Consider the following 15510-nt stretch of genomic DNA (forward strand, 5'->3'; position numbering starts at 1 on the left):
TTAGAAAAAGGGAAATTTAGATTGAGAGGAAAGAGACCAAAATGAGCAAATCACTTCCAAAAAATGAAAATGAAGTGGGAAGCATAGCACTCCCTTATTTAAACACACACACACACACACACACACACACACACCCCCCAATAAAACCCCCAAACCAACCACCCCCCAAAAAAACCCAAAAAACAAACACTGTGCGAGGTAACCAAAACAGCTTGGTACTGGTACAATGACAGGAACAGAATTGAGAATCTAGCAATTGACCCATCTATCTATGGTCAACTGATATTCGACAAGGAAAGAAAACCTATCAAAAGGGGAAATGACAACTTCTTCAATGAATGGTGCTGGCAAAACTGGGCTGCTAACTGTTGTGTAGATGACACAACCTTGCTTGCTAAAACTGAGGAGGACCTGAAGCACTTGCTGCAGAAGGTTAAGGACTATAATCTTTGACATGGATTGAAGCTCAACATCAAGAAAACAAAGACTTTCACCAGTGGGCTGATTGGCAGGCAGCATCATGATGGTGAAGAAGTTGAAATTGTTACCAGCTTAGCCTGCTTGGCTCCACAATAAACACTTTTGGTAGCAGCAGCCAGAAAAGTTAAAGATGAATTGCATTGGGAAAGTCTTCTGTCTGAGACCGCCAAAGTACTGAAGAGCAATGATGTCAATCTGGAGACTAAGATGCACCTGATCCAAGCCATATTCTTTGCAATTACTTGATATGCATCAGAGAGCTGGACAATGACTAGGGATGATAGAAGGAGAATTTATTCCTTCAAGTGGTGGTGCTGGAGAAAAGTATTGAATATACCATGGATTGCTAGGAGAACAAACAGGTTCATCCTAGAGAGGGTGCGACCAGGCTGCTCCTTGGAAGCAAGGATTCTGAAGCTTCATCTGACATACTTTGGACATGGTGGGACAGCAAAAGGGAGGAAGACCCTCCATTATTAGATGGTTTAGGGCTATTGTCGCTGTAAGTCACAGGCTACTCAGTGGCACATTACAACAACAACTGCAGAAAGCTGAAACAGGATCCACATCTCACACCATACACAAAAATCAACTCAAGGTGGATCCGAGACCTGGAGTAAAGCCTAAAACCAAAAAGTTCATAAGAGACAAATTGGGATCAAGCTTAGCAGGCCTAGTCTACTGCCTAATACAGCCAGAAATGCACAATCTGAAGAGAATAAAATTGATGAATGGGACCTTCTAAAGATTAATTCTCTTTTCTCATCAAAAACTTTTTCTAATAGGCTGAAAGGAAAACCTACTGACAGGGAACAAATATTTGGCAATGTCCTCTCAGACAAGAGTCTCATAATGTAAGTTTACAGAATACTCTGGGCCTCCAGATGATAAAGACTGATTGAACATGATTTATGACACCCCAATTTTGTAAAAAAAGGGGGGGTTTGGGGGTCAACCTTTAGAGTTAATATGAGGCAGTGTGGAAACACTAGATACAGTTTTTCTGAGAATTATATAACACCAAACAGTGACTACTTAGTCTAATTTCTGATGATTATATGAGTTCCAAATAATAAATCTAAAAACACTTAAATCTCTAGGAAAATCCAAGAAGATAGTATTTGTTACCATTTCTAGTTGATGATCCCATTGATACAGTTCTTTCTGGGTAGACTTTCCCTGTAAATCTGAATGGAAACTTGTATGTGAAAACACAGGCTACAATGACCACTGAAACTTTGGGGTTTTAAGCATGTGAGGTTTGGGAACTGTTTCTGAAGTACAATTTAGACTACCTTACCTACCAGAAATATACTTTTCTGTCCCCAAGTTTATCTTTTATCTTTCTTAATGTCAGGGTGTTTTTTTTTTCAAGAAGTCATCACATGTTAGAAAGTTCAATTTTTCTTCACAATATTTCTTAAAATAACCTTCCCTAGCTACAACTATTGTCAGCACCAGTGTTTTACAATTTATCACTTCACTTTTGAACTATAACAATTACTTTTCACTGGTCCACCTGCATTCATGCCTTTCTTCATACAAACTATCCTGTCAGCAACTTCCAGAATTTGCTCTCTAAATGACAAAAGTCCCTACTCAAAATCCACAGTGATTCTCCACAGCTTGTTAATGAAATATCCCATCCAAAACTGAGTTAATATGTTTGCAAAAGCAATGAAAATAAAGGATCTGATGCACCCAAACTGTAGGCAAAAATTGTTGTTGTTATGTGCCATCGAGTCACCTGTGACTCATAGCAACCCTACGTATGTTGTTGTTATGTGCCTTGTTGCTTGCGACTCATAGCGACCCTATGTACAACATCCCTAAAATTTGCTCTATCCTGTGCCAATCGCACTGTCTCCGACACACTCATCCTGATTATCCCAGTCACTGAATCAATCCACTTCATATAGGGTCTTCCTCTCCTGCACTGTCCCTCCACCCTCCCAAGCATGACGTCCTTCTCCAAGGACTGGTCCCTTCTTACAACATGTCCAAAATATGTCAAATGAAGCTTCAGAATCCCTGCTTCCAAAGAGCAGCCTGGTTTGCAAAGATAGTGAACATGAATTGCCTGAGGAATGATCAAAACTGTTTTAAAAGAAATGCAACTGAAATACTCTTTGAAAGTGAGAATGGTGAGACTTTGATAGAAATATTTTGATAGAAAAAGCTATTGATAGAAAAAGTAGAGGAACTTTGATATATGTTGCTAGTTATGGAAAGGCTTCAGGCATTTTGTTCTTAGAGGGCTGCAGTGGCCTACTGGAAAGGAGCTGTGCTGCCACCTCAAAGGTCGAGGATTCTAATCCACCAGCCGCTCTGAGGGAGAATGCTCCTGAAGGTGACATGCTCCTCCTGTGCCGTTTTCTGTCTCTGGAACCCTCCTAGAATGGCAAGTGTGAGTCAGTTCTCACTGCATGGCATCCTACAACAACAAAGCGGCCCTGTAGAATACGGTAGACGTGCCCTACTGGATCCTCAAGGCTATAAATGTCTATGGAGACAACTTGGCACACCTTTCACTTTTGGAATAGTTGGTAGATTCAGCTGTGCTCTTCACCACTGTGTCACCAGAGATCCTTGAAAATAGATAAGTCTGCCTTTTTACTTTTTTAGTGCTAACATTTGAACATTATCTAGAATTTGATAATATTTTCAAGTTTATTTGAGATACAAGGGAGAGGTATTCTAGTTAAACAGTGAGTGGTTTTGCTTGGTGAAAAAGAAAAACAAGTTTATCTGTGGATCAAACCCTTTCTGTAGTTGGAGCAATTTATCAGCCTTATGTGTGGATGGCCCTCTCATTTCTTGTAATCACTGTGCATATAGATATGATTTATCAGAGCTTTTGCAAATTATGGCTATGCTTAATTTATTCTAAATCTTGTGCTCTATTTATGTATCCAAATGACAAATACTAAACACAGGGAAGGGGGAAATTAATGTTCAATAAATTGAAATATTATTTGCTATATCCTTGATGAACTTCAGTGGCCTTTAGCTAAAGACTCTATTCTTGACTGAACAAAAAGCTTAATTATTATTACCAACGCTACTTCAGCATTATCTCCCCTTTGAAATACTGTGGTTCAGTTTTTCAGTCCAAGCAATTACTTATTTGTTAAAAAAAAGGGGGGGCTACCTTTGAGGCTTGCATTAGAGATGATAAAAATTAGCCATCTAAAACCACTTCAATTTTATGAAAAATAAAACTGAATACAATGTTTCGGCTTCAAAGCTCAGATGATCTTTAGGGGAAATTAGTAATGTTGTTAATAGTGGTTGCAATTTACAAGGCACTTGAAGGAAGCAATCAAAGTGGTGGAAACAAGATAAACAATCCTTAAAATAGAACAATTAAATAGAGATCAGTTGTGACTAAATCACAAGATAACATTTCCAGGCATTTGAAAGAAATGCCTTTCTATTTGTTAATTAGAGATAATCTATATTTTACAACATGTAACTAACTACTAAGCAATGGTGTGTTGTCTGTTGATATAAAAATGGATGCAATTCCAGACGGATTTCTGTTCAACAGGGAGGTGATTGAGGTGATAATTTCTCCTTTCTTCTAGGTAAAACTCATAATATCCAGGCTCTCTGTCATTTTCTTTTTCAAAATTAAACTCTGTGTGTGTGTGTGTGTGTGTGTGTGTGTGTGTGTACCAAGTACTTCAAAACTTGAACTGGTACAATATATTTTTTCCATTTTGTACACATATTAAAATACTTCTGAGAGGTGAAAAAGAATGTTACGTAGAATTCTCTCCATTTCTCCATGCAGGTACAATTCTCCTCCATCATAGTCATTCCTCTTCACCATACTCATATTTTAAACCTTATGACATGAATATTATGTACTGTGAGTTTAACAGATGTTGAATGTATGCTGTTACCTCATTTACATATACAGATTAGAAGGTTTCTTTCTGTTATGCACTAGCTTGATCTCTTAATTTTGATGATCTCAAATTGTTTTTATTAGATTTATTACAAAAAATAGATATTTTTAAAAAGAAATTCATCCACATGATATGTATACATTCATACATAGAATATATTTTAATGTATATATTACTTCATTCTCTGTTCCATTATAGGGACTCAGAATGATAATGTTTGAGCAGTTTTGATTCATATTGCTTTAAAATTCATGCAAATGGGCATAAATACTGGTTTTGCACTTTTGTTTAGCATTTTCATGCATATTTATTCCCACATAAGTAAATATTTCTCACTTTCAAATTCCTTTTTTTTTCTTCTGAGAAATTAACAGACCAGCGAATCAAACTGTAAGCAAAATAAATTCTCAGAGTCTGCCACTGTTATTTTATTGGGAAATAAAGTGCTCTATTCTATTATAATCCTTCTTTAACTAAGAATTGCTTTGAGGAAAATCTTAACAGTATTAAAGGCTTCACACTTAAAATGCTTGACTCTACACCTTTCTCTACTTATACCTTTGATTTCAGCTCTCCTGGAACCTTATTCCTGTTCCTGCCCCAGTAACCCAATTTTTGCTATTTCTTTTATAAAATATCTTGATAGAATGCACTATCTTGTTTTATAATCATTTCTCAGCCATCTTGTTGGTATTAAGTGCCTTCGAGCTGGCTTTACTCATAGCAACTGAATGTACAACAGAACAAAACACTGCCTGGTCAGGGGTTGTCCTCACAATTGCTGAGCCTATTGTTGCAGCCACTGTGCCCAACTCATTGAAAATCTTCCCTTCCCCTGCTTTCCCTCTTCCATTCTATTTACTATGTTGGCTTTTTTAAAAAAAACAAACCAAAATTTATATTGGTTTACATACAAAATACATACACAGTGTGTCTCATATTTTCTTTTATTCACATGTGTTTCATACAATCATTTCCATACATTGTGTTTTAGAAAATTGATCACCATTGAACTATGCCATTGTATCTTTCCCATTTACTTCATCACCTCCTTCCACGTACCAAGTTGTGTGACCTGGTGATTTTCCCCTGCCCATCTTCACTGATCTCTTACCACCTCTTCCTCCCTTGTACCTTCATACATATTACTAGCTATCCTACTATGCTTACAATAATGGTCTTATGCTGTGTTTATCCTTTCAAGACTGAGTTCACTCAGCATAATACTCTCCAGTCTCTCCCATGTTATGTAGGTTTTTTAAAAATTAATTTTAATGAATGTTTACAGAGATTTTTTTTATTTCCATACATTCATTGTTGCATTTTTCCCCCTGCCCACCACTCTCCCCAGTTCGCTCTTCTCTTTGAAAAGTAAAAGAAAAATTATTTCATTGGTATAGAATCCCCTCCCCTCCTGCCCCGAGTGCACTCCACTATGCAACCTTCATTCTGGACTCTTGTCATAACCATAATACCCAATCATATATTGCTTTCAAACAGTTCTCTCCCTCATCTGTTTCAATGCAATATACACAATTTATCCAATTTTTCTCAGTCTCACTCCAACCCTGATGTCAGTCCCATTCTACAATAGTGGCACCATGCAGTACCTGTCCTGTTGTGACTGAGATACTTCACTCATAATAATGACCTCCAACGTCACCCATTTTGAATAATATTGCATGAGTTCCTTGTTTTTCAGTGCAGCGGAGTATTCCATTGTGTGAATATAACAGAGCTTCTCTATCCATTCATTTTTTGATGGGCACTTAGGTTGTTTCCAACTCTTTGCTATTGTGAACAAAGCTGCAATAAACATGGGTGTGCATATATCTGCCTGGGTGGCAGTTATGGTTTCTTTAGGGTATATTCCCAGTAATGGAATTGCTGGGTACCATTTTACACTCCTACCAACAATGAATAAGGGTTCCAGTTTCTCCGCTACCTTACCAGCATTTGTTGTTTGCTGCTCTGTTAATTTTGCTAATCTTACTGGGGTGAGATGATATCTCATGGTTGTTTTGACTTGCATCTCTCTTAGAGCTAGGGATTTTTAACATTTCTTCATGTATTTGTTGGTCATTTGAGTGTCTTCTTTGGTGAAGTGTCTCTTCATATCCTGTGCCCATTTTTCAGTGGAGTTATTTACCTTTATCTTCTTGTGCTGGCTTTGTAGTATTTTTTTTTCCAAATTATGTGCCCGAGTGCTGCATGATATTTCATCATGTCAATGTACCATAGTTTCTCAATCCATTAGTTTGTTGTTGGATGTTTAGGCTGTTTCCATGTTATTATGATTGTGAATAATGTCTCTATGAACACTGTATCTCAGTTCTGCTTTTCTCAGAGCATATTCCTTTCAATCGGACAGCTGGGTCATGTGGAATTTCTCTGTTCATTTTTTTTTGAGAAAAGGCCAAACTGATTTCCAGAGTGGTTGTACCATTTTTTAGTCCTACAACAGTGTATGAGAGTTTTAATCTCTCTATAACATCTCCAATATTTATTGCTTTCTGTCCTGTTAAACTTTGTCACTGTTACTGGGATGAAATAGTGTGTCATTGTGCATTTTTATTTACATCTCTTTTATTGCCAGTGATACTGAATATTTCTTCATCTGCCTGTTGGCCATCTGAATGCCTCTCTTTGAAAAGTCTTTCCATGTATTTTGCCCATTCTGTAATTGTGTTATCAGTCCTTTTCTGGTGGAGACCCTGTAGTATTCAGTAAATTTTGTTATGAGACCCTTGTCTCAGTTGGCATTGCCAGTATTTTTTTTCCCCAGTCAGTAAGTTTTCTTTTCACCTTACTTTTGTTACACCCAAAAGTTGAATCTTTAGAAGATCCAAAATATCAATCTTCTCCTCTCCTAGTTGTGCATTTCTGGCTATATTTGTCAGCCTATTTATACCATACGTGAAGCCTGCTAAGTTTTCATCCCATCTTTTCTCTTATGATCTTCCTGGTTTTGAGCTTTACTTCTAGATCTCTGATCTTCCTTTACTTAGTTGATTTTTGTGTATAGTGTGAGATGTGTATCCTGCTTCAGCCTTCTTCTGCAGATAGCATTCCAGTTTTGCCAGCATCGTTTGTTGAAGAATTGGTCATTTCTCCATTTGATAGCTTTTGCTTCCTTGTTAAATATCTGTTGACCATAGATAGATGGGTTAGTTTTTGGGTTCTGATTATGTTCCATTGGTCTGTGTGTCTGCCATTGTACCACTATCATGCTATTTTGGTTATTACAGCTGAATAGTAGGGTTTGAGATCAGGGAATACTATGCTTCCCACTTCATTTTTGTTTTTCATAAATGCTTTGCTTATTTGAGGTTTCTTTCCACTCAAAATAAACTTGCCAAATGCCTTTTCCGTTTCTTTGAAAAATGAATTTGGTATCTGTATTGAGATTGCATTAAGCATGTAGATTGCTTTTGGTAGGATTATCATTTTCACTATACTGAGTCTTCCTATCCATAAACAGGGAATGTTTTTCCATTTATTTTGGTCTTTTATTGTTTCTCACAGATTTATTTTATAGTTTTCTTTGTAAAGGGGTCTTGTGTTACTCTAGTTAGGTTTATTCCTAACTATCTTAATTTGTGGTTAGGGAGCTCTGGTGTTCTAGTGGCAAAAAGCTGTCCTGCAATCCCAAAGGCAAATGGCTCAAGGCCACCAACTACTCAGTGGGAAAAGGATGACCAATCTTCTCCTGTGTGATTATTGCCTCTGAAAACCTGCTGGAAGGTCAGCGATGGGTCAGGTCCAACCTGACAGTACACAACAACATTGTAAATGATAGGATGCTCTGGTGGCCTAGTGACAAGAAGCTGTGCTGCAATCCCAAAGCCACACAGTTTCCACTAGAGAAGGATGGGCAGTCTCTTCCCTGGTGATTAACTGCCTCTGAAACCCACCAGAGGATCAACTATGAGTTGATTCCAACTCTATGGTACACAACAAAAATAACAACATTGTAAATGATGTTGCTTTCTTAATTTCCTAACAACATTGTAAATGATGTTGCTTTCTTAATTTCCTTCTCTGTGTTTTGTTACTGTAGAGGAATTCCACAGATTTTTGTACATTTATCTTTTGTCCTGCCACTCTACTAAACTAGTCTACTAGCTCCAGCAGTTGTGGTTTATTGTTTTTTGTTTTGTTTTGTTTTTTTTTTGTTTATTTGTTTTTGTTATTGTTGTTGAGTCCTTGAGGTTTTCTATACCCTTATCATATCATCTGCATGTAGCATCAGTTTCACCATTTCTTTGCTGATCTGGATACCTTCCCCCCACCCCCTTTCTCTTGTTGTATTGCCTTAACAAATACTTCTTAAATGCTATTAAATAGGAGTGGTGATAGTGGGCATACTTGTCTGGTCCCTGTTCTCAAGAAAAAGACATTTATTTTGTTTTTCTTCACTGATAAATATATTGGCTCTTGGTTTTGCAGATTCCCTTCTATTCTGAGTGTTTTAATCAGGAAAAGATGCTGAATTTTGTTGAAAACCTTTCTGGATTAATTCATAGAATTGTGTGGTGTTTGTTATTTGCTTTGTTGATGTGTGATGTGATAGATTACATTGTTTCCTTATGTTGAACGATCCTTGCATACCTGTTATTAATCCACTTTGTCATTATAATTTTTTTTAATGTGCTGTTGGAGTCTGTTGGCCAGGATTTTGTTAAGGATTTTTGCACTTATATTCATGAGAGATACTGGTCTTCAATTTTCTTTTTTTATAATAGCTTTGTCTGATTTTGATATTAGGGTTATGCTTGCTTCATAGAATGACTTTCTTTTTCCATTTTTAAAAATAATTTAAGTATAATTTTGTTATATATCTTCTCTGAATGTTTTAGAATTCAGCCTTGAAGCAATCTCGTCCAGGACATTTTCAGAACATTTTTTCCCCAATGGGAGTCTTTTTATGACATGCTAAGTTTCTTCCTTTGTGATGGGACTGTTCAAATGTTCAACATCTGTCCATGACAGTCTTGCTAAAGCATAAATTTCAAGGAATTTGTCTCTTCTTTAGGTTTTCAAATTTACCATAGTATAGTTTTCCATAGTACTCCAATATTATCGACGTAATTTCATCTGGTTCTATTGTGATGTCACCTCTATAATTTCCTAATTTATTATTTGTGTCTTCTCTTTTTTTTCTTTTCTGTTGTTTGCCAATGGAATGTCAATTTTATTGACACTTTTGAAGAACCAAATTCTGTCTTCTTGGAGTTTAAATTTGTTTTTCCTTTTTCTATCTCATTGATTTGAGCTCTTGTTCTTATAATTTTCTTTCTTCTGAATGTTGTGAGGTTAGATTACTGTTGTTTTTCTATTTGATGCAGGTGTTGAGTTAGGTCATTAAATTTGCTTCTTTCTGCATTTTTTTATTTTTTTATTTGCCTATTGCTATGAACTGCCTCCTGCAGACTATCTTAGCTACATCTCAGAGATTTTGGTATATTGCATTTTCATTTGTTTTGAGGTTTTTTGTTTGTTTTTTTGTTTTGTTTTGTTTTTTGTGACTCACTCATGCTCTAGCTGTGTGTTATGTAAGAATTCCTATGCACCTGATGGGATGGATCATACCATCACCTATTTTGCAAAGCTAAGTTAAACAGTGAATGTTGTGTTGGTGTTGCCTTGTTGTTGAGACCATTTACTAGTGTTGTAACTGTGTAACCCTGCCCTGAATGAATGGGAATGAACTACGTCAGAAGCACTTAGTAGACTGGCCTTGCTACCTGCAATCTGGAATGGCACTATAGCTGAATCCGATGTCCTTTCCTTAAGTGGAAAAGTTTGGGTAAAAAGAAATGACAAATGGAAGAAAGGAGAAATAACAGGTGAAAATAAAGGAATAAAAAATGCTGATGACCTAGTGGCAAGGAGGTGTACTGGCAACCTGAAGGCATGCAGTTTGATTCACCAGCTATTCTATGGGAGAAGAATGGGAAATCTTCTCCCATATGATCTACTGCCTCTGAAAACTCCCTGGAGGATCAGATATGGGTCAGTTCTGACTTGATGATACATAACAACAGGTAAGGGAATTAATATATATAAATGGACTATATAGTATAGATATCTGATGCTGATAATCATGAGAGACTCAGAGCAAGGGAATAATCTCTCAGTTAAATTTTGTTAGAAGCCAGAAAACTGAAGATGGAACAGACTTTTGGAAGACTTGACCAGATCAAGTGAAAAACTGCCACAGACTTGAATGGCTGGTCAACCTGAGGAATTTCACCTTTAAAGCTATTTGCCTTATGAAATGTGTGATTGTTAAAGACTGTCTTGGGTTGGTTAAAATTCGGGATGTGTTTGAAGTTAAGGGTTTATAAAAAATGGATTTCATGGCCATTGCCTGACTTTGCCATGCATATAGAAGGGAATATGTGAATATGGTGTGTTAGAATAACTACCAGGGAATTGGCTAGTCTCACCATTAAGTTGAACACATCCAGGAATGGAGAGAAACTTTTCCCCACCAGGAAAAGAGCAAGCAAGAAGGCCTACAGGAACAGAAGCCATAGTAGCAGTCACAGTGGAGAACAGATACCTGACTTTGGGATGCTATACTATTGGAACAGGAGGTAAGGGCCTTTGCCTGAGTGTGCTGGACAACTGGGTGTAGGTGGAACTTAGCTCAAAGAACCTAGCACTTTGTAACAGTGGCATGAAGATATGACAATGAAGGTTGAGGTGCATGTGAGCACATTTTAGAAGCTGTTATTAACCTAGATTATAATCTTCTTACTTCCCCAGTATGGTTTTGTGTGGTCTGTGAGCTATTGCATCAGACTTTAGACCCAGAAGTAAATTAGTGCTGAGATGAGTAGAAAGAGGTATGAGAACATTTGATCTCCTGGGATTTGGCTATGTGTTGCCTATGCTGTTGACAAAGACAATTCCCCTTTGAGATGTTAGTAAAGTCAAATATGGCCATCTTCACATGACCCTTATTCTTTTTATAATGGGGAAGTTGTTAATTCATCAAGTAGGAAGGGAGCAATGGCTGGGAAGGTGTTGTGATACAGTAATTAAGTAATATTGCCCTTCCAGCCACAGCCTTCCATTTTTGTGATGTAAATTCTAGCCTCTTTACCTGTGCATAAGACACCATTTTAGAGTGAGTTATTTGTTGTGTCAAATATTAGGGTGGCATGCATCTTGAATCTCCACCTTACTAAAAGGCATGGCAGAAGTTGCCAAGTTGCCACCTTAAGCGGGTTTTTTTGAGAGGTGTGACCTATAATCTCAAGGTCCTAAGTAAAGGAAAGCCTTTAGACACTGCATGTGATGTAATCCAGGTGCTGTGAGACCCACAGGCTGAAGTCATGCAGCCAATTGTTCACCACCACCCTCTGCACATTAGATTATGCCAGCCATCCTTCAAGCTACTTGGTGAATAAGCCTTAACAGTGGCTTTGGGACTTGACAGCCTCCATAAATGTGTGAGTCATTTCTCTGACAGATATTTGCATTTTTGTGAGATATTGATAAGACTGAGAGGGCTGAAAGGAAGAGCCATGACTAGTATTAGAGATGATAGAGTGGCACAATAGTTTGGAGAAGTCAAACATCTGGCACATTTTCAACCTCCACCTTGGAAGAGATTCTGAAACTTCATCTCACAGACTTTGGGCATATTGCCATCAGGGATCAGTCCTTGAAGAAGGACTTCATGCTTGAAAAGTTAGAAGGTCAATGCGGGAGAGAAAGACCCTGGACGAGATGGATTGATACAATAACTGTGGCAATAGGGGAGATGTGTCAGAGACAGTGAAATTAGCTCAAAACAGGGCAGAGTTCAGAGCTGTTGTTCATAGGGGTACTATGAATTGTAGTCAATTTGAAGCACATAACAACAACATAGGAAACAGGTTTTAAAGGTACTAATCCTTTAAAAGAAATAAGTAGTGGAAAAATCAGAGTTTTCAAAATGCAAACATATTGCTATAGTATACTTTTGAAAATAATAATATATTATTATTTGAATAAGAAATAAATATAATTAATACTCTTCCAGATTTATTTTTTAATCGTATTTACAAAAATAAGCACCAGATGTCCCCTGAGCAAGCTAGACTACAGCAAGATTTAACTGCATGGCTCTACCCTGGATTATACTCTTTGTCTTCTTAATACTCATCGAGGGTATAACTAAGATATCTAGACAGATGTTTGTTTGTTTTCCCTAAGAGAGTGCTTCTGACTTGCTGGAGTATTTCTTTCCTTCTCTAGGAGGTTCTTCTGCTTTTGTTGATTTGAAGGCCAAAATAATTGCAGGATTTCATCACTGTTTCTTTTGGAAAGATAATGAATTCTCTTTTTCATATTTGTATCCATGAAAATTGTGCTATACTCAAACTCAGTTTGAGTATTTGTTTGTCAGTTTTTTTGTACTGTGGTGTCTTGTGTATTGCTGTGATGCCACCAGCATCTCATATGTCAGCAAGGTCACTCATGGTGGGCAGGTGTCAACAGAGCCTTACAGACTAGGCAGCACAACTTGCCGTCCACTTCTGAAATAAGAGGTTTTTAAGACTAGGAATTATACAAAACATTTTCTGGCATAGTGCCACACAATCTAAGCCCTCAGGTGGAAAGACACCAAAATTATGACTAAAAAGAGTTGCCTCATCAAAGAAGAATTTTCCTTAATAACAACCAAATACAGTCACCTCAACACTAATAAAGCATGGCCCAGCGATCTGGACAAAAGGCTGCTTTCCTAAAATGATCTGTACGCTAAGAGTATGACATGCCTTGCCACTCACCATACTGCTTTAAGAAAATTGATGGTACAACGTAATCGAGAGAAAGACTTTCTAGTTGTAGTGACATGAATGAAGCTTCTAAAAGCAAGCTATCACAATTCTACCACTTGTGAACAATACAGCTTTTACCTAACTCCTTAATATTTCAGAACTTCTTAGTGTCTACCCTGAAAGAGTTATGAGGATGACATTTGACTGTATCTGTGAAGTATTTACTAGAGACCCTAATACATAATAAGTATTCAATTATGTATATTTACACATTGTTATGCACACACCCTCTCCCCTTGTATGTCATCCTGGTTAGCCTATGGTTTTCAGCATTATGTTGCTTAGTGGTAAGGAGCTGCACTGCCAACCCAAAGGTATATCAAGTCTACCAGCTGTTATATAAAATAACAATGGACAATGTCCTCCAATGAAAGTTATTCTTCTAAAAACCCCCTAGATGGGTTAGCTCCCAGTCAGTTCTGACTCAACAGTGCACAGTAACAACATATAATTGTCCACAATTTTATGATCTGATGTAATTATCCTGTCTTGCAATTTGTAAGGGGACTCTGGTGGCATAATCCACAGGGAGCTGTTGTTCTAACCCAAACGTCATACCTCTTTGGTGGTTTGAATCTTCCAGTAGCTCCTTAGGAGAATGATGGGACAGACAATCTCCTCCTGTGGGATTTACAGCCTTGGAACCTCCTTGGAAGATCAGTTATGCATAGATTCTGACTTCAATTTGTTATTGAGATTGTTGTTAGGTTTGTTTGGTTTTATTTAATCTGCTAACCTTTACCATGTAAACATATTGCCAAAACCCAAACAAATATCTCTTTGTGAAAGAAGTGCAGACAGAGTATCCCTTAGAGATAAGGGTTATGAGACTTCATCTCACAAGCTTTGGCATGTTTTCAGGAAACCTTCAAGCTCTCCTGGTAGACAGAGTGTGAAGGAGAAAAAGGTTCTCAATGAGCTAGATTGACAGCGTGACTGCAACAATGGATTTAAAAGCACAGTGGAGACCGTGGATGGTGGAGGATCAGGCTGAGTTTCACTCTGTTATACTATGAATCATGATGCATTGGTGTCAACTCAGTAGCACCTGACAACAGTAATGTTACTGAGGTAAGGTGAGTGGCAATGAGGTAATGAGGCAGGATGCAGTGTACAACATTAGGTTGTATTTTGAATCTATCTTTTTTGAAATATAAAAGAGATTAAACAAAGAGACAAGGGTGAGAGCAAGGAATCAAAGCTACCAAGAAAGAGGAACATATGGTCTGGGTCAAGGACATGTACACATACCCATATTCAATTATACACAGGATATTCATATATAATTTTTAAAAGGGTGTTTCTCAAAACATATTCCTTGGCAATCATGTTGAATAAATTAGAGAAAAATTGATTCCAGGTAGGGGAAAACAAAGTGTTGCATTTTGACATGAAATTGTTATTATGTAGATGCCTAAATAGATCTAGTGTGGAACCTGAAAAGACTTGATAATAGTGGGTATAGAGCAATGGTGAGTAATTTTATGAAACACAATGTATGGCAATGATCATATGAAACACAATATGAATGAAGAAATGTATGAAATAATGTACATGAATGAGATACAATATATACAAAGTTTGTATGCAAACTAATATAAACTTTTTTTTTTAAAGTAAATACTTAACAAAGGGTGGAACTAGAATTTGTTGTCTGGAGTTCTCTTCCTCATTCCCATGAGCTGGAACCAACTCATAATTGACTCTCCATTGAATTCTAAGACTGCAGAATGCACAGAACCAACGAGATTGCCTATTTTCTCCCGTGGAGTTGCTGGTAGACTCAAACGGCAAGAAAGGGTGCTACCTTGGGTTAGCAGTGCAACTCTATGGACTATGCCAGCAGGGCTTTCAGTCTAGGGCAGGGGGTGGGAAATCACCATATAAAGGCTCCTATATTTTATGGTTTTGGGCCACTTTTATGCTACTAGCAGCGTTGAGTAGTCGCTACAGAGGAAGAATGGTCTAGAAAGGCTAAAATATTATTTATTTAGCCCTTTTAAGGGACTGCTTGTTCACCTTTAGTCTAAAGTTTTAATAACTACCATTTTCAGTGAGATATCAAACAATTCATTTTATCATTTTTAATTACCATTATTCATATATAAAAACTCAACACTAGCTTTCAACATGTTTAATGACTGTTATTCAGCTGGGTACACATTTTGATACTCAACAGTATTATATTCTTATGGGTAAAAACTTACACTGAATTGAAGTGTTTATAATAATTCATTTTTTTACTTTCTGCTTCATCATTCATTTCTACAAGCTTT

The sequence above is a fragment of the Elephantulus edwardii genome, unplaced genomic scaffold, assembly GCF_000299155.1.
Source record: "Elephantulus edwardii isolate Elephantulus edwardi_28Jun2011 unplaced genomic scaffold, EleEdw1.0 scaffold00065, whole genome shotgun sequence".
In the NCBI taxonomy this organism is placed as follows: domain Eukaryota; kingdom Metazoa; phylum Chordata; class Mammalia; order Macroscelidea; family Macroscelididae; genus Elephantulus; species Elephantulus edwardii.